The sequence below is a fragment of the Strix uralensis genome, chromosome 5, assembly GCF_047716275.1.
Source record: "Strix uralensis isolate ZFMK-TIS-50842 chromosome 5, bStrUra1, whole genome shotgun sequence".
In the NCBI taxonomy this organism is placed as follows: Eukaryota; Metazoa; Chordata; class Aves; order Strigiformes; family Strigidae; genus Strix; species Strix uralensis.
The window spans coordinates 16,576,656-16,595,940 of NC_133976.1; the positions used below are offsets into that span (position 1 = coordinate 16,576,656).

The 19,285-nt window shown below is 39.0% G+C and overlaps 1 protein-coding gene across 2 annotated transcripts in view; it reads left to right on the forward strand.

Annotated features, from left to right (window-relative positions):
* The window catches only part of SLC2A13 (solute carrier family 2 member 13), a 166,796-nt gene that overhangs the window by 12,605 nt on the left and 134,906 nt on the right, over positions 1 to 19,285 (forward strand). The window lies entirely within an intron of this gene.

Below are 19,285 nucleotides of genomic sequence, written 5' to 3' on the forward strand. Positions count from 1 at the left end.
TCCTGAGCTTTTTATAGGAAATATGGTAGATAACTAAATATATTGATGAAAGCTATGACAATGAGGCTGGAGCAACTTCAGAAATCTAGACAGATGACTGAAGCACAGAGCCCACATGAGGTGCTGGAGGCAGGGAATGTTTTTGCTGCCTGTTTGAACATCTCACTGGAGTGCGGTTGGGAACAGGGGGAGTTGGGAGCCTAAGTTCTAGTATAATTGATGGAGGATGGTATATCAGGATCCCAAAGTCAGGTGCCTCAAGGCAGAGCTAGTACTCCTTTGGAATCTATTTGTCCAGTGTTTGATAGCAGGAGAGAGACACTGCTGGTTATGGTATTTTTTGTGTGATTAAGGTTCACTTCAGTGTGCTGTATTTGTTATTCCTAACTGTATTAGGATTTACTCTGCCTAACTGTTATTTTGAACTTAATTATCTGTTTGTAGCTGCACACCTAGGAAGTTTTGTTTAATCTGTGAGGTTAAGGAGATAAAATCGAAGGGACTCGCCACTAAGTATTTACTCTCTTGATTTGGTTGGTTGATTCTTTTTTAGGGTTGTTGGTTGGAGCTATGATGGATCCTGGGGAGAGTCTAACATCTGAGAAAGGCAGTGTGGTAACAGATGAACTAGAGCACAGCGAGCATGGAGGAAGTACTGGTTAAGACCAAAGCTGTGTGTACTTTAAGCATGCACTTCAGCAAATGTTTGCATATAAGTGACCTTTTCTGTTTGTTCACAGGTCCTTGATTATTGGGCTGTTGAGGTCAGTAGTAGCTATGTCAGCACAGGAATGGGGAATCTGCCTGAGGGGAAAAGGTAAGTCTGGTTTTATTCACTATGGAGTTCAGCAGCTAAGTGTTTTGCCTCTTAGATCCCGGCTCCTGCATTATTCATAGGCGCTGCTGACCTCACCAGTCCAATTCACACTGGAACGTCTTGGTACAAATGGAAAGCCAGAGCCACCCAGGCAGCTTCAGGATCTTGAAGAAAGGGGTGGAAAAGACTAAATGTTATACATAGGCATTTATGATGTTTTAGCCCAGGAATTTAATCACTGTGGTAATAGTTTGAGCTGAATACTGGGGTCTGGTTTTGTGCTGTATGTTGTTCTTGGGTAGGAGGAGAAATAAGGCACAGAATGTAGATCCTTTCTCTTGTAATGATTGACTGGCATGTTCTGGGAAAAAAATCGTTGGTGCATATAGTGGAAATCTGGGCACACGTTGAGTAGAGCATTACACAAATAATGTCAACTTCTCTTTTAGTGAGTGGGAATGTGTTTTACTAAATTCTTTAAAAGCTTGGACAAGAAGGTACTATTTATCTTAAAATCTAACTTTAGGGCAGGGCATAATAGTTGTCTACACCTGTATGGTCTAGGTGATTACCTCTGTGCATCTTACCGTCCTGCAAGTTTAGGGCTTCCAGTATGGCTTCTCCTGACCCCAGTCTGCAGTTTTGCTAGCTAGGGTAAACAAAATATGATCATGTTCAACAGTGTATGTGCTTCAGAAAAAGATGTAGTTTCAACGCATAATATTTAGGTCAAGCTCTGTTGTTATTTTGCTTTCTTTTGCGTCTGCTGATGGTGACTTTAAAGTAAGAAAAGATGCAGCTTGTGTTTTGGCTTTGATTCTGCCTATCCTCACCTATTTCTGTATCTTCCGTCCCTGGAGTCAAAAGCTGTCTGTTATATCAGTCTGCAGGGCCTCTCCCTGATTCAAAGTTAATTGCTTTGCCTGACACCCAAGTACTATCTGGGCGATTAATCATTATCCTCTTAGATGTGGAGTGCTCCCTTGCACAGAAGGAAACAGTGCTCTGGGCTTATAAACGCAGCAGTGCAGAGAAGGTTTTTCCTCATAGCTCAAGACCAACAGGCCTGCCTCCTCTGTAATACCGATTGTATCTTTAGCAAGATCTGAGCCACCTGTTCAGAATATTTATGTTTAGTCTATTCAGAAGTTAATTCTCAGTAAATCACCCTGTAGTGGTGAAACTTTTGAGGGATTGTGTGTGTTTTCTGGTTTTCCTACCTAGAATCTTAACTCATTTCTGGCTGGCTTAATAGAGCCTCTGCTCGTGGTCATACACTCCCTTGTAGCTTTCATCCGTGAGTATGGATTTGTGTGTGTGTGACTGTTACAGACAGGTTGCCGAGGCATAAATCGCCTGGCCTGCCTGTTAGCCTGCTGTCTCAAGCTTTTGCATTAATTCAGTTTTTCTTGCTAGAGACTCTTTCCAGGATCCTTGAAGTGAAACTCTGCATGACGGGTGTGATGGGGACTTCTTATGGACCACTCTGTTACAGTCAAACTATTCAGTTTTTCACTTTGTCTAGCTGCAATGGCTTCTTATTTTCCAATTTCCCTTATGAAGGAGCTTCCTTTGGACTGGGGTATAGGGAAACCACACTCCTTGCACTGGTGTAAAGAAGAGGGAATTGGAAGTGTGAATGCTAAAGTAGCACTAGTTGAACCTCAGTAACTCATCTGCCTCACTTGTCTTTCCTGGCCCATATTGGTGAGAAGGAATGTCTGATCCAGGCCTCCTAGACATTTATGTTGGGAAGTAGGAATCCAGACATCCGGACAACTCTGTGTGCGTGCATGCGCAGGAAGAATTGAGTAATGAAATAAAATCATATTAGTGGATATTTTAATTAGGAGTTGTTTGTATTTCTGTGGTGAGAAAAAATGTGATTGAGGGTGGCTATGCAAGAGGATGCCATTAACCAATTGTGCAGATTTTCAGGATTAGTGTGTTGGGAACAGATTCCTCTGCTGTGCTCTGAAAGATAGGAGAAGGTATGAAGAACTGCTTTGGGGTATGGAGCTGTTCTTTCTGCTTCTTTAATTTTTTTTTAATCAAGTGGGAATATATAGTTCTTCACTCAATTCTTTCTTCTTCATTAACTTTTTATCAAGTAGGGATGTATGTTTCTTGGCTTAGATAATGTGGACTTGTATAGTCTAACACCCGCACAGGGTAACTAGTTTTCTTTGCTGTGGCAGTGAGCAAGAGAGAGAACTTTGAGGCTTGAGTTGGCACTCTCACCAGTTTTAAGCCAGTGTGATTCCACTGTCATTAGAGCAACGTTAATTTATTTACCTCATCATCTTGATAAACTACTAATTAGTACAGTGCTTTGCAGGAGATATGAATCTGTTCATCAGGTAATTGTAGGATCATATAAAAATACATCTGTAAGGTAGGTATGGATGCCATACTGAGCTACAATTGAAAAATACAACTTTAGGCAGATTTGTTAGCGAAGTTTATAAGACTTTTAAGCTGATACTTAAAGACAACACACATCATATTTCTTTGTAAATGCTTATATTCATATTCTATGATATTTTGCTTACAGCAATGCTCTGTTTCTTGCTTAAAGCAAATGATTCAGTTAGTTGTAGTAAAACATAAAAATGCCTGTGTTCATACTTCTCAGTCTTGTACAAATATGTTCCCAATGTAGCTGAATCATCCAGAAGCAATGTACGTCCCTCTTTGTTTGGATTTCTATTTGTTGTACATTATTAGCACTAAAATACATGTATCCCTACAGCAATAATAGGTTGAGAAATGTTTGGTCTGCTGTGTCTCCTTTTAGCAGTGGCTCTGCGTGTTCTTTGGTTTGGATTTCTATTTGTCATGCATTATCAGTCACTAAAATACATACATCCCTGAAGCAATAATAGACCAAGAAGTGTCTGTTCTGCTGCATTTCACTTTCACAGCTGCACTGTGTGTTCTGTACTGTTACAGGATCTGTAGCCATTGGTTTTCTAAGTCATAGTAAATTTTGCCAAGGCAAATACCAGCTTGTGTTACCTGTGCTAGGAGCTGGAACCCATGCAGTTTTCTTGTGTGCTGTAGAAGCAATAGTAGGAAGGACACTATTGCAAGAAAAAGAAATTGTTTCATGCTGATACAAAAAGCTAGAGACATACAGCCTTGAACTCATCTTGCCATAACATGAAGTTTTTTGTCATGCAGTTTTATAGTCTCAAGGCCGAACTACAACAAGCCTTATGTTAAAATAAGTTGTTTGAAGGCTTTCTAACTTTAAATACTGCAATAAGAAAATGTCTGTTGTACTGTTGAAAGGCCTGACTTGCACATTGTGAGACTCCAAATGTCTGATGCACTGTCTTTTGCTAAGTAGACATAAGACCAACCTGTAATTCTTGGATTGTCACTTCCTGGACACTTGATCCTAAAGTGACTGTGGTATTTTATGCCTCCATTTTTCCTTCTGTAAGATGGGGCTAATGTTTGCTTGCATTTTTGAAAGGCATTCTTGGACTTATTAAAAACAAATAATAATCTTGAATTCTGTAAGTCGTAACCTATTCAACAATACAGTTTCTGTGAGTGGACTTCGTAGTCTGATTTTCAGTTTCTTGGATAATTTCCTCTACAGTCAGATCTCTCCTCTTTCCCTCCTTGGTGTGTGTTTGGCCTCTAGACAGACAGTACTGTTGGTGGTACTAGTCAGAGAAGCCTGGGCTCAGGGAAGCCTGATGTTCAAATCTTACTGAAATGCTGCTAAATTATTTGTTACTAATTACAATTAGTGGCTGTTACATAATTCCCACTTGGCTTTGTAACTGTAGGTAATTCTACTTAACTGGAAGCAGAAACCATGCATTAATAGATTCATATATACAAATTGTCACATACTTGTCATTGCACAGAAAAATAAGATTGCCTAAAATCAACCCAACTCTATAAAGCATTTTTAAGATGTATCTCAGTGGACTAATGTAGACTTAGCTTCCAGAATGTAATCTGACATACTGTATCACTAACTATGCTTATCCTTCAATTACTCCCACGAGCCTTTTCTATTCCTTACAAGCAGTTGGCACAAGAGTTGCTGAAGGACTTTGCTACTAAATGCTTTTGGTAATTTATACCTAAGCTTGAGTTTTCTGATACGGTATACTGAAACACTATTCAAGGGGTCTGTACATCTTGGCAATTAAAAAGTCTTTTAAACTAAGAAAGGAGAGTAATGTAAACTCAAGAGTGAGCAGATGAATGTGGATGTAAACTTGGCAGTATTTGAAAGTGGATCATACTGCACCTGAAGATAACGAACAATAGACATTTGAATTGCTGAAAGCACACACTGCGTTGGAAGCACACTCTGTGAGAAATTTTTCTATTTCTTATATTACTACGAGTATTAAGGAAGGGGATTCTGCTATTAAGGAGGTCATCTTTGGTGGCAGGAAGAGTAGCATTCTGCTAGAATAGAGGCTTTTTCCCAACCTCATCTACATATAAACCTGTTATCGACATGTGTGCTTTGCAATGGATTGTAAGATTTCATAGGGAAAACACTGTGGTTTTATTATTTTCTTACTGCATACGAGTAGCTAACTGGGAAGGCAGGAGTTGGTAGTGAGTAATTCAGAGATCCAGGCACCTATGAGGTGTTTTGTGCTTTGTTGCTGGTGCCTAGTGCTTTATTAGATAGTGCTTTATTAGAAGCTATCACAACTGGTTTCGTTCCTACTCCCAGTCACTCTATTACTGCTCAGTTTAATGATTCTTCTCCAGTGGGTAATTAATTCTGCCTCCTGATGCTGCCCTCCTGCAGTATTGTCAGGAGTCCTTACATTCTGTTTTGGGAAATAAGGACAGGATGTAGACCAGAGATGTTTTAAAAATGTAAATAAAAGTAATTATTTTTACTTTTGAATGAAAATTCAATTATATGTAGCTAGGATTTACTGTAATTGATGTTTCAATTAGACCTTGCTTTATGAAAACTTAATTAAAAGATCAGGTGAAATGTGACCAGATTATAGGGAAAAACAAGATGGGAGCCAGTAATTACTTCATGGGATTTCTTGGAAAGAGTGCTGTGAGGATTCGGAGCTCCCTTCCTGCGCTGGTGTTAGGATTGTCAATTCTCTAATACGAAAATTTCTTTATAAATTTTTTTCTGCAAAAGTAGAGTAATGCTGTAAGTGCAGAACTTGCAAAGTCTGTATTTTAGAGAGATCCTGCATTTAATTGTTTTTCTTGGTGATAACTTGTGCATGAATCTTTTCACTTAAAACTTGAACTCGGCATGAGAATGTCTTGTCACTTGAAAGAGAGCATGGGCTTATTTTTAATGGTAAACATTTCAGTTGTAAGGGTGGGATCTGCTTCTTATTGGGAACAGATATGAAGGAGGTAAATAAAATTAACAGGAGGCTCTCTGTAGTAGCTGTGCCTCAGAGTACAAAAAGCTGGGGTGCTTAGAGGCTGAGGGGCAGCAAATTGAAACAGCAGGATATTTCATTGTCTGTTTAGTCATCTCATGACTTACACAGATTTATTGCAACTTGTGCAGTGCAAGTCACGGGAAAAGCAGATTTTATCTTAACAAGGGTATTTTCTGCATCTATGTTAGTTGAAGTGGGACTGTCAGATACGTCATTTTAAATGCCAACTCCTAATTCTTCTTAAAATTGCTTGTTTTCACTATTCTCTTATTGGATAAGGGCAACACAGCAGACTGCTGGACGAATCAGTGCAGTGCTCCGAGTTACAAAAGGGCATTTTAGATACCCATCTTTATCTCCTTTTAATCCTTAGGTTGTCTAGAGTTACCAGGATCTTGTATCAATTAATGAGATTTACTGAGAACATCACAGTGTTTGCCCAGCTTTCACTGCAGGCGGACCTGCAGCTCTTCCTGAATCCTCCCCTATTAACATGCCCAGCAAACGAAAAAAGGGCAGGAAAGAGCCGCTCTGCGGGGGGACCTCGGGAGCTGTGCTCCTGTGATCTGCGGATCTCACATCTATTTGCTCTGAGAACTATTATTAATTAGGATGTCTGCAAAGTAAAAGTTGGAGTAAAGCAACCCTGTTAGCAGAATTACATCTGCAGTTTGGAAGACAGCTGTCCATTACAATGCATCTAGGGGACTGCAAGTTGTCAAAAGCTGGAAGCCATGAGGGCAGCATATCTCAGGTTTTCCTGAGATCTTCTGTCCTCTACCAGTCTCTTTCCTGAGGCCTTGAGACTTGCAACCTTGTTTTTAGGAAGCTCTTTGGTAGTCTGTTTCCCTGATAAAATTTAGCGGTAGTTTCTTCCCACCTGCAGCATCCACCCACTCCTGGGTAGCTGAGGCTTTCCTCAGCTTTTTGTCTGTTAGATGTTGCTAATGGAGTAGTTCATCTGTTCCTTTTTTCCCTTTAGTGCTTGACAGCTACCATCTTGGGTTTTTTTCCACAAATACAACAGCCTCATTTTTCACTTGTAATATCTCCTTTCTGTCAGTATAAGCAACTGATGGAAGTAAATACACACGAAAATAGGTTAAAGTACCCTTGTATTCCTTGACAGCTTGAGTATTACACTGTGAATCCTGAAGCTGTGACTCTCATCTAGTCTATTGCAAGTCCTTTCTAGGAGTAAACCTACCTGGCCTGAAGAAGTTCAGCACTGGTTTGTCTCTCTACTAAGGGCAGTCTAGTGCAAGATCCTTGTCCTAATAGTTAAAACCTTTCTGAGACTTAACCACTTTACTTGAGAGATCCTTACCTGGGATTCCTCTGTAGGATGTTTTCCTATTTCGGTTTCATTTCACTGGCACCAAGCAGCTGTTACTGAAATGGTAGCAGGGAAACTCCAGAACGTGGGGAGAAGTTGCGTGAAAGCTAGACATTTCAGCTGAGCTGCTCCTCATAAAGCAAAGAAATGTACAGCACTTGGACTATAGACTCAAGATATTGACTTAACCTGTGTGCACTAGGAACACCCATACTCTTCCTAGCATGCAAAGTGTGCATGCCATGGAAGGTATCTTCAGGAAGAAGTACAATACAGATTTCTACCACCACCCCCAACCTCCAATACTGCAAATATAGACACCATTTATTTTCCCATATGGTCAAAAAAATGTGTTTTATTATCTCTATGTGGATCACTTGTTTTTGTAGACACAATCTTGTTTGTGTCTTGATTGTGTAGACACAAACTTGTTTGTGTATGAAACCTCTAGAATAGAAAGAAACTGAGCAGTCACTGTGACTTGTATATTTTCATTATAATGATAGTTATCCTTACATTACTGTCATGAATGCTACTTGCATTATAATAATATAATTGAAAACTAGTTTTAAAGATCAGACCTTAGGCTGTAAAACGTTTACAGAGCTTTTGTTTGGTTTTTAGAGCAATAGTTATAAAACCATATAACTGACACCTGTCTTCCTACAAGTCATGCTGTTTCTTGCACAAGTGCGTAACTAAATTCGTATCAAAATATAGTTTTCTGCATTGATGGTTGCAATGTATTTACCTGTTTCAAGGACAAATTTACTGGGAATGTAAGCTAGACAGACAGTATTTTTATGAATGGCTTTCCAGAATAGCAAATGAACACATTCAATGTTACTCCATAGTTTTTGTCTAAAATACTAAGTTTCAATGAGATTAGTCTTACTAGATGAGTTTTTTTAATTAATGGCAAGTGGTAGGTAAGAAAATGCATTCTTCTGCTTGTCTTCGTTTTAAGCTGCATGTTTGGAGTCAGTTGCTGGACTTGTGGTTAACTCAGTGAAAGCTAAAGCAGTTTATAGACCATTTAACCAGTTTAACTGTTTTAATAATTGCACTTGTAGAAAGAGGCAGAGTGAATACCATGTTACTTCTTAGTTGAAGATGCTGGTTCACATTTGTTAAAATATCACTTCTCTTAGAATTATTGTAAGTTGGGTAAAACATCACTGTAGTAGAACTAGATAAGAAAAAAGTGGTTTATAAACAAAAGTGCAAATATAGGAATGTTCATTTTATGTGTAGCTTTCAAATCATTACCCTTGTCCTCTGAATATAAAATTTCTCTGCACAGAAGATCTTTACTAATCCTTGAAGCATTCAACTGTTGTGGGGGTTTTGGTGCAAGATTGTTTTTTTGGTTTTTTGTTTGTTTGGTTTTTTAACCATGTACTGGTTGCAGTGTTCATAATGCTGGCTTTCTAGCATATGTGAATGACTATGCAGATGAGTCCTACCAGATCTTTCTGGGCTAATATAAAACCGTACTTCCCTGCTGGAAATAGCTGTTTGCTTGGCTGAGTCAGCAGAAAGAGCTGGATGGCCACTCCTCAGCCACTCAGTCAGTGCTTATTGTGATCTCATGCCTTAGCACAAGTCCACATTGGCCACCATATCAAGTCTGGAATGGGAAATGGAGTAGATGAGATGTGGATACACATCCTGATCCGCTGCCTTGCTAGAAAGGGAGGAGCCACTTGTTGGAGAAGCAGCTCCTTATCTTTGGCTGTGCCTGCCTCAGGACTTGGCCAAGTTCACCTGCCTGTTTTTCCTACGTTTAAGCAAGCAGCATATATAGGGCATAGTCTGCATGTGCTAAAGAATGTCTATAGCAAAACACTGCTTGTATCAATTACTATTTTTTTAAACTAAAAGCTTCACTTTTAAAGTAGATTAAGTAGTGCTTGTGTTTATACAAGCTGTTACAAAGCAAGCTGTTGTATTTATAGTTTTCAAGTGAAAGAAATAAAATGTTCTTATTTTCTGAAGTGAGAAGCTTTTGCAATACGGTAAAAATAAAGGTTGCATTGAGTAGTATAAAAATCTACGCTACTTCACTCTTTCACAATGAAAGATCTTCCGCAGCTTGCGAAGTTCATGGAATCTTTGCAAATAGTGCTTGATCAAAATGAATTCAAAAACAAAACAAATTAGGACATTCTACTAGTTGCTTTTTGGTAGCTTTTAGTCACTTGTAGGACTGATTGTTAATCTTGTATTGTTATAACAGTTGAGAAATGCACTTCTTCACAATTCCTGGTACCTTTCAAGTAGAGGGAACCATAGCAAATATTGAAAATTATTGATACTCCCTCCTCTGCATGTCTGTGGTGTGTGTGTAGACACACAGACACACACCCTCCCCCCCCCCCCCCCCCCCCTCTTCTTGAGAACAAGTTTTTCCTGTTTAGGGTTTCCTAAAAATGATGTTCCAGAAATAAATCATCTGCTCTTTTCTGGATCTCTTTAGACAAAGGAGAAAATCCGTTTCAGTGTTGAAAGTTGCTAATTGATAGCTGTGTAGGTGACCCAAAAAAAGACTCTTTAACTCTGTTGCTTCTTGAAAAATGTAGGTGTAAGTTAGCAACCAATTACTTTGCTTATATATTTTGAAGAAACTGTCACCAGTGAGCTAGCTTCTTTAATTACCAGTTCAGCTGTTACTTTTTGTTATGCTGTCTTTTAGCTGGATCTTTTAGGAATCATTCTTAATGTTTTTAATTAACTTGAACCAGGGTAAATATTAAAGCTAGATCTGTGCATAGATTTGGACAGCATGAAGGGAGTAACCTGGTTTAAACATGACAGCTTTCTGGAATGGGATCTGCAGCCATGAGCTACAAGCACAGGTTCCCAGTATGGCACGCTGTGAGAAGGAGGTCCCTCACTAGGAACTAGGGCACCTGAGTGGGGAGAGGGCTGACCGGGTGTTTCACGACCTGGATTAAAAGGAATATATGCTGGCCATAAAGAATGAATGAATATGGGTATCTAATTCTGGGTTGCTGGGAAGTATAAACTGTGATCTGACATTTGTTGTGCTAGGCATGCTGTTATGCTTCGGACAGTTGCGAAGATCTTTGCTTCAAATTTTCTGGATGTTTAGCTTGATTGTTTTGTCTCTGGTTAATTAAATCCCACTCTCCTGATTTTGCCACTCAAAGTAAATTTCCTCTTAACATGTTTTTGGATTACTGTAACTTTGGATAATCTTAAAATAACTTTGGATAGAAAAAATGGTTTTAAAAATTCTCTTCCCAAAATGAGAATGTATTGCTGTTCTATGTATAACACTAACGTTGAGGCAGAGGTTGAATAGGACACTACAGTTAAAGCGGTTTTAACACGTACAAATAGTTACTTTTCATCTGACCTTAAAAATTTTCTCAGTTCTGTTTGCTTTCATGTGAACTTCTCTTTCTGTTCTTACTGTTTGACAATTTTCCCAGAGAATTAGCATTTTTTCCCCCTTAGCTCTCCTACTTACTCTTCGGTGTCTGCAGATTGTGGCATGTTTTGTATCTTCCTTTACAATAGGACGTTGCTTGGTAGAACTGAGTGCCTGCAGTTTTCTGGCTGTGGGTAGTATTTTTTTATTTACTGCCTGTGTGTTGTTAAAGATTCCTGCAGATTTTTTGGTATGTTTTCAAGTTTTTGCTAAACTAAGTTTTCTTCTAATAAACTGAGTAAGTTAAGTTTTATTTTAATAAATTTTCATGCTCTGGCCTGTATATGGTAGGTTCTTGTCTATCTGGCCTCAAATATCATGGCTCACTTACTTTTTCCCATTTCATAACCACCCAGTTTCCAGATTAAAAAGATTCCTTGGCTTGCAGAATTTCAGTGTAAGAAATAAGTACTGTGATAAATAGTCCCTTCCTGATTACTCAAGATGTTGAATATTCATATGTCTCTGCTATGGTATGTGGTTTCCTTATGCTCTTCTTGCAAGATACTGCTCTGGACATGTCAGAGAAAGGTCTTAGCTCTTTCATTATACAGGAATTGTATTCTGTGTCGACATCTTAATTTTTTTTATGAGCTGGGTTTGCATCTATATCTTCAGATCAAGGGAGAGTGTGAAACGTGAAATTACTTTTGTGCATAATGGAATTTGCAAAGGCAAATGCTATCTTTTGGGGGGTTTGCATGTACAGTATGGCAGTTGTGGATATTTCTAGTGGATGCAGTTTGAGGTTTTTTTAGGCAAAGAGGGATTTTGTGTTCTTGATCCTTCCTGATACACACAACAGTGAAAAACCTTCTCGTGGTCCACAGAAGGAATTATTCATCCAGGCTCATTAGGATATGATTGTTCTGTAAATTTGAAACAATATCAACAAGTGAGAAGCTTCAGTTATTTTTCTTCACATTGTTCTGGGCCTTGGACTCCTTCACAGTTGGATGCCACATAGTAATGTAAGTTTTTGGCACTAAGTATAATACTGGTCACTCTGGTTTGGGCTAGTGGCTAGATAGGGACGTAAAGATGTGCAGTTACTTTGTGTATTAGATGTTCAACAGTACAGATTATTTAACTATGATGAATCATCTCTGATTTAATAAAGTAGTGTTTAAATAAAATACAAGACTTCAGTGAATTCTGCTGACATTGGACCCCCGTTCTAGAGGAGATGCATCTAAATCTGCCCATTACTGTGATTGTTCTCACAAAGCAATGTGGTTTTAGTGCTAGTGGTTTGTCCTACTGCCCTTATATATTTCAGAGCTCTGCTGTAGCTGAGTACAGCAGTGCCACTGCTAAGAAATGGACTTCTAATCGGTTGTAGGGGAGAGATTGAAATGGGAAAGTGTGCTGCCAGTCATCCTTGAAATAACTTTCAGTAACCAGTTCTAAACTGCTAATAATGCCTTTACTAGATATGTGCGGTGGAAAGCCTAGATATCAGAGGAGACTTGAGCTGTCCGCTGATGTTCACACTCAAATACAAGATGTTTCAGTGAAGATTTTAGCTTTATCTGCTAGTGGTTAGTGTACTAGAACAGTGTTCAAATGCAGTGCTTTCTCAAGTATTTCCTATTAGCATGTTTAATGAGGCACTCTAATATCCCCTTAGGTTGACTGGCTTACTGAAAGCTGAAGTGTTAACTGTAACAGCAGAAAAGGATTCTACAAGACAACGAGAAGGCTTAATTTTTGTGTAGGTTGAGCTGTATAATTAAAATATGTTGTGGAGCTGTCTGTAGAATAGAAGTGTTGATGGTAGCTCTTATGTGTGTGTTTGTGAAAGCTAAGGGTCTTTTAAAATAAATATCCTTTGCAGTTAAAATGTATCCCTTTTGTCAATGATCGGCATTCTCTCCACAAACTATTGAAATGGATTCTTCTTTAGACTGACAGTAAAGAATATACAATTATTGTGGAACTTGTCACTTCTTTCAAAAAGTTAACCAGTGTGCTGCCCTTATCGTCTTGAATATTACTACTCAGATGTGAGCAATGTTCTAAACTTACAGGTTGGCAGGAACGCCATTTTTGTCAGAAGTAAAAAACCTTATAATTTGTGGGAACGCAACTGAAAGAAATACTTGATGAAAGTCACTTTGTATAATCTCATGTACTTCTGGGATCAATAGAGTTTCAAGGCACTAAATTTAGATTGCATGTCCAATATCCAAGATGTAAGAAGTTTATCAGATTTCCTGCAAAGTTGCTGGAAGAAAACATTAGCCTGGTGTTCAGCTGTAGCTTGACAAGTTTACCCCTGCACCCTTTGGAATTTACTATTTAATTAAAAAAAAACAAAACAAAACACCAAACAACAACCAAACCTTAAATTTGTATTCAAACTTTCTCATAACATACCAACCTCTATTAAGCTGTTTATTAATATTTAATTCCTGATTCTCTTTGCCATAAACTTGCTTTTTCATCAGGCTGTCTCCACAAATCCTCCGTCTGTGGAATCACTTGCTAAAGCTGCTTGGAATCCTTACAAGTAGAACAAACCACTATGGGAAGCTTTTACTGAAGTGAACTTTCAAGTTGGTTGCATTAAAGTTTAACATTTTAATAAAAATTTGCTCTTACAAGTTCATTCTAAGATATGTGAAAAAAAACTATTACCTCGGTTAAGTATCTCAGTACAACTTTGTATGTTAGTGACGAATGCCTCATTCCTATGAGTATTCTGAAAGGAAATGTTTAGTAACTTCTGTTCTTGCCTCTTAATTTGGAACTCATAGCAATATTCTGTAATTTCTGTAATGAGCTGCGAATGTTCTTTGTGTTAATAGAGATTAATGGCTCAGTTGCTGTACTCTGAAATAGGATCAGGAATATCTTTGCTTTTTGTTTTTTATGATTATTTCACATCCTGATTTTACTTGGCAACTGAACAGTCTGGAGTCATGTGGCAGTTCAGGCCAGTCTCTGTTGTCGTTGTTGTACACAGTCCTGCCTGTGGGGCCAGTACAGGCTTTTGATCTTTTGATTTTGAACTGTTAAAGGGAACTAGGTGGTACAAATCCCTTAGAGGGCACATGGATATCCTTTTATCTGGTTGTATTTCCTGGTTTACCTGGTGTTGACGCAAAGGGTCGGCATGAGCTGGACAGAAGGAGGAACAGAACCATGACGCAAAGACACACCAGCTCCTGGATGTGCCTCCTTAGCACTTCTAGTTAACCATCAGTCCTCTTTATTCCTAAGCATGAAAGGCTGATTGAGTTGTGTGAGGTTTTTTTTAAAGTTACCTAGTTCTTGTCACCTATCTCTTGTTTTTACAAATCTTTTGGGTAGTAATCTAAACAGCAACAACAAAAAATTGTCAGGAATCCTTCCCAATGTTTTTGCTGCTCCTGACACTGGTTATTGCTTGACATCAGTGAAATGACTGACACATCCCTACTACCTTAGAGCTTTTTTATTATGCTAGGAGTAAAAGCGCATCTCATTCAATATCCTGTCTTCAGCTTTTGTTGCTCTGTTGTGTTTATGATGCACCTTCCCTCATGTATGCTAGACACATGACTGGAGCTGTAGTGGAAGTCCTTAACAGGATACATTTATATCCATCTGATCTTGCAAAAAGTCCTTAAAATTATTCCATCTCCCTAGTATTTATACCCAAATGCTTTTTATAAACAAGAACTTGGGTTCCTCCTTTAGTCCTTTTGTTTTGCTACCATAACCTCACTTTTAGAAATATGTTTTTAATTCGCTTAATGATCATAGGTTTGTTGACTTCATTCCTGAACTTCTTAATGAATTCTTTATAATGCTTACATGTTCATAGTGAAAATACCTTTCTGGATGGTAATGTGTGATGCCTTTTCACACCTGCTTTCTATTGATTGTCTTAAAATTGAGCTGTACACTGTCTTGTCTCTGCTTTCCAATGGTAAATCTGCAGATTACAGTAGCAGCTCTAACAATTAGTCTCCTAAGTGATCTTAGAAGTGAAAAACCATTTAATATGATGATTTCAGTCCATTGTGTCATCTAATGCTTCCCATATAATAATTAGGTGCATCTTGTGGTCTAAATTTAAGAAACCTTCTGCTACCTTTTTTTCTGAACTATATTCTTTAATGAGGGCAGAAGGTTAATGCCTTGGTTACTCAAGTGGATAAAGATTGGGCTTGCCATCTCATCTCAGATTTCATAGCTGTGGTGCACAATGTAGAGCTTAAACTTTCTCTGACAGATTTCAAGTTAATTGTTTTCATTTTCTTCTCTCACATCTTGTCACTTATCAGCTTTATTAGTTAGGTAGTAATATACTTGCCTGCAGCAAGAATCTTTTATTTGGAGTTAGCAGTTTAACAGTGAGTGTGTATTAGAAAATGTCACCTAAGTGTAAATGAAAGCATTCTCATATGAAAGATTAAGGAAAGATTCCATTGCAGCCATATTTATTTTGCTAGAAAAGCGGTTCTTTGTTTTCAAATATATTTGATATCTAGCTATTAAAATAACTACATAACGGATAGTGGTTATGTATTTCAGAGATTTTTTGTAGTTGATTAACATTTAATGCCTTGCTTCCGATTATGCCTTTTCACAAGAACTTACTCTTCTATGTTCTAGTGTGTCTTAAATTGAAATTAGAGGAGGGAACTCTGCAGAACATTGATGCATTCAAAGGCAATTGAAAGCAAATCTGTAATGTAAATAACATTACAGAATCTAAAACATTATTTCCCTAAAGTGGTGTGATTTTTTTTCCTTAATTTGATCTGTTTCAGAATAGCCTTTTTTTTACTCCTGCTGATTTTTTTTTTTTTTAGAAAGAACTTTGCTTTTGTGCATGAATGGTTGCTGGATGGCAGCCAGACAAACTGGGGAGGCTTTCCTGATTGCTTCCTCCCATTCCCTGAAACCTCCTGCTGCACTCTGTTTCAAGCTCAAAGTAGCAAAACATATGTTTTGATACCTAAATGATAACTGGAAATACATAACATAATTTTATCTTCTGAACTGAGGTTTTTGTTTGGACGTTTGGAACCTATAGGTTTTGGGAAACCCAGCAGAGGGAGTAAGGTACAAAGCCAAAAAGGCTGTTTTTGACAGCAACGTTGTGAAAAGTCTCAGGGTGAGAAAGCTGACATGGAAGTGGCAGAATCACAGAATCATTTTGGTCGGGGATCCATCTGTGGAGATGGTCAAGATCTAACTGAGCATGGTCCTGGGCAACCTGTTCTAGCTGACTCTGCTTGAACAGGGGTTGGACTAGAAGATCTCCAAATGTCCCTGTCAATCTAAACAATCATGTGTGATTTTGAACTAATACTCAAGTATTAGTATGCTAGATACTACGTCAAGTATGATGAGTTCAAGATACTTTACAAATGCACCTTAACCTTCACAGTACCCTTAACGTTACAGCAGCAGGCTTTAGTTTCACCTGTAAATGTCAAGTCTTGACTTAGCTGGGGATAATGGTGGTTCTAGCAAAATCCCAGGACTGATGGTGTGTGCTGAATGTTAGTGGTAGCTGTTGGTCTGATCAGTGGTGTAGCTCTGCGTTTTGGATGCCTGAGAAGCAGACTTGGCTGGCATGTTTTGAACAAGATTTCTCTTGTTCAAAACATGCAGATCCTGTGTAAAATCAGTCTTCATTAAGAGGTGAAGGGGGTGGGGGGGAAAGTAGCCTTTTTACAAAGCATACATTGGTTTTGGTTGTGCATATCTTTCTAACTGCTTTGCAGTGAAATTCACATACAGATATTGCCATCTTCTCAAACTAGCTTCACTAGATGATTATCTATTTCAATAACTTTTACATTTCAATAACATTTCTTGGGACTATATGTTATTTTTCTAAAGCTTTTAATGGGAACTGACTTTCAGTAGCTTCCAAGAGAAAGATGTAAAGTCAGTTTTCTCTTTCTGTCCCCTGAAAGGCGGAAACACAACTGTATTTTTCTTCACTGTATTTATTGCAAGACCCCATTCTGTTTCTATACCTGTCAGCTCCATGTTGAAGGGCTTGATCTCTCATTTCATTCCTGCTGCTCTGCATTCAATCATCTTTTCTCATTTCCACATTACTCTTGCAAAGGTGCCAAATGATAAAATAGCCACTAGCAAGCAGACTTTTTTTTCTCTTCTTTTTTCCATTTTTTGTGTTTCCATGGCTCTTTAGTGATGGTTGGCCTGAATAGAGTAGCAGAGAGCAAAGAATGAATAGCCTCAAAAAAACCCTCCAGAGATACTAAGCGTCGGGTCCATTGAGTTATGAATTCCCAAACCTGGCAATTATTGGAAGCTTGTTTAGGGTGTAGCAGGGGAATTACTCGATGCTGGTTTTGCTGCTGAGCCTTTCCTAGGTTTCTGCTGCCTGTTGCTGGCAGAGACTGTGACACTGGGCTTTGGGCCTGGCCCCGCAGAACTGGGTGTCCTGCCAGGCCAGTCCTGATGATGGGAAGATGGCCACGCTGCAGTGAGGACACGAGCATAAGCGTGTGAAGTGGCGTGCCTGAGGGAGAGGGGAGGTCCGGCCTCCCCAGGCCAGGGCCGCTGCAGCTGTAGGGCCCCTCCCCGCCTCCCCAGCATGAGCCGCTGCCTCGCATGGGTCCTCAGTGGCTTTTGTTTGCAGAAAGTGAACATACTCCTATGCTTTCCCATAAAGGCTTTTCCTTTATATGCATGCTATCTCCATCGCTTCAGTTGTAATTAGTTCAAATGCTGATGTGAAAGATCCCCAACAGTGGACTGTGTTTGAAAATTTGCCTCTCTATCAAACATGCAAAGGGCTATTTGAATGCTTTTTTCCATGGTGCATTCTGGTTGGCTTTGAAAAATGGTTGAATAAATTTTTAATGATTTTTTTTTTTTTCCCTGCCACTTTTAAGTGTTTTTTTTTATTCCGTGTGGGTTGCTCAGTCAATAGGAGGCGGCGGCACTGGCACGTCCTGGGAGGCTCTGCTGGGAACTAGGTTATCATGCTGAGAGGCTGCTGCGAGTGTTTACCTATTGTAACAAAAGATCTTCTGATGCCATTTTATTATTAAACAATCTATATTCCTCACTCAAGCTTTTTGGAGGCTCCCAGCAGTTCTGTCAGGCTAACCTTGTTGCTAAAGATGATTTTGTGCTCTTAGTTCGGTGAGTCAGCCAAGCAGCAGGGCACCAGCCAAAGCTTCCGCCATTTTATGATGAAGCCTTTCTTGCTGTGATGTGAGCCAGGAGCCATAGCTGTGCTTCAGGAGCCATGTGCACACCTTTAGGTGATGCTGTTTCTTGCTGGGGATGCAGCACTGGCCCATGCTGGTGTGGGGCTGTCAGTGTGGACCTGGTGGAGCTGTCCCAGGCTGGAAGATGCAACTTCTCTGCTGCTGCTTGGCCACGCTCACTGTGCTTGCTCAAGTTGTATCTCAGCTGGCTTCAGTCAAAATGTATTTCTGTGTGTGTGCCGCCAACGTACTTCCAGTTTTAACTATGAAAGGAGCTGCTGTTGGTTGTCACTATTGGTTCTCTTAAGGAAACAGGGCTATAAATTTCCTTTAAATGATAGAGTGCGACTTTGTTGGTGGATTTGGACCACCAAAGCATGTACCTCACCCATCTCTGTTCTTTATACGCTCTTGAACTCCTGTTTTTACGGTTTGTGTATGTGCTCCTGTGTGTGTTCCACATGGGCATTTCTGTCTTTTGCACAAATGTCTCATTTAGAGCCGTTGCATAATTCATAGGAAATACTACCAGTGTTAAGACAGAATAAAAGGCAGCTGTGCTTTGGCTTCAGTCTTTGCTTCCTTATGGCGGTAGAGTTTTTAGCACTGCATATGGAATACTTTTAAACCAAGTCAAGAAACAATCAAGAAAGTCAAGAAACAATTCATTCTATATAGCAATAATGAAGTATAACAATAATAATAATAATGATGAGAATAATAATGCTTGGCCTTGCTTTTTCTTGGAGGTGGAAACCATGATAAAGTTCTGTTTAAACTCAGAGCTGTGAACACTTGGCATCTTCAGTTAGTGATTTTACTTACGTGTGCTTACTTGGATCATAGCATCTTTTTGTTTCAAAACTATAAATATGTTTATGCTTTGTATTTAGTCTTAGTTTACATGCAGTGTGAATTGAAGTGAATTATTCCTTGTATCATTACATCAAACCTTGAACTTGCAATACGGTTGCTAGCAACCAGTGTGTGTGCGCATTTGCTCGATACGCTTTTAGAGTTCATTAGGTGTATTTTCTTTCTTTTCATCTTTCAGAACCTGAAAATCAGATT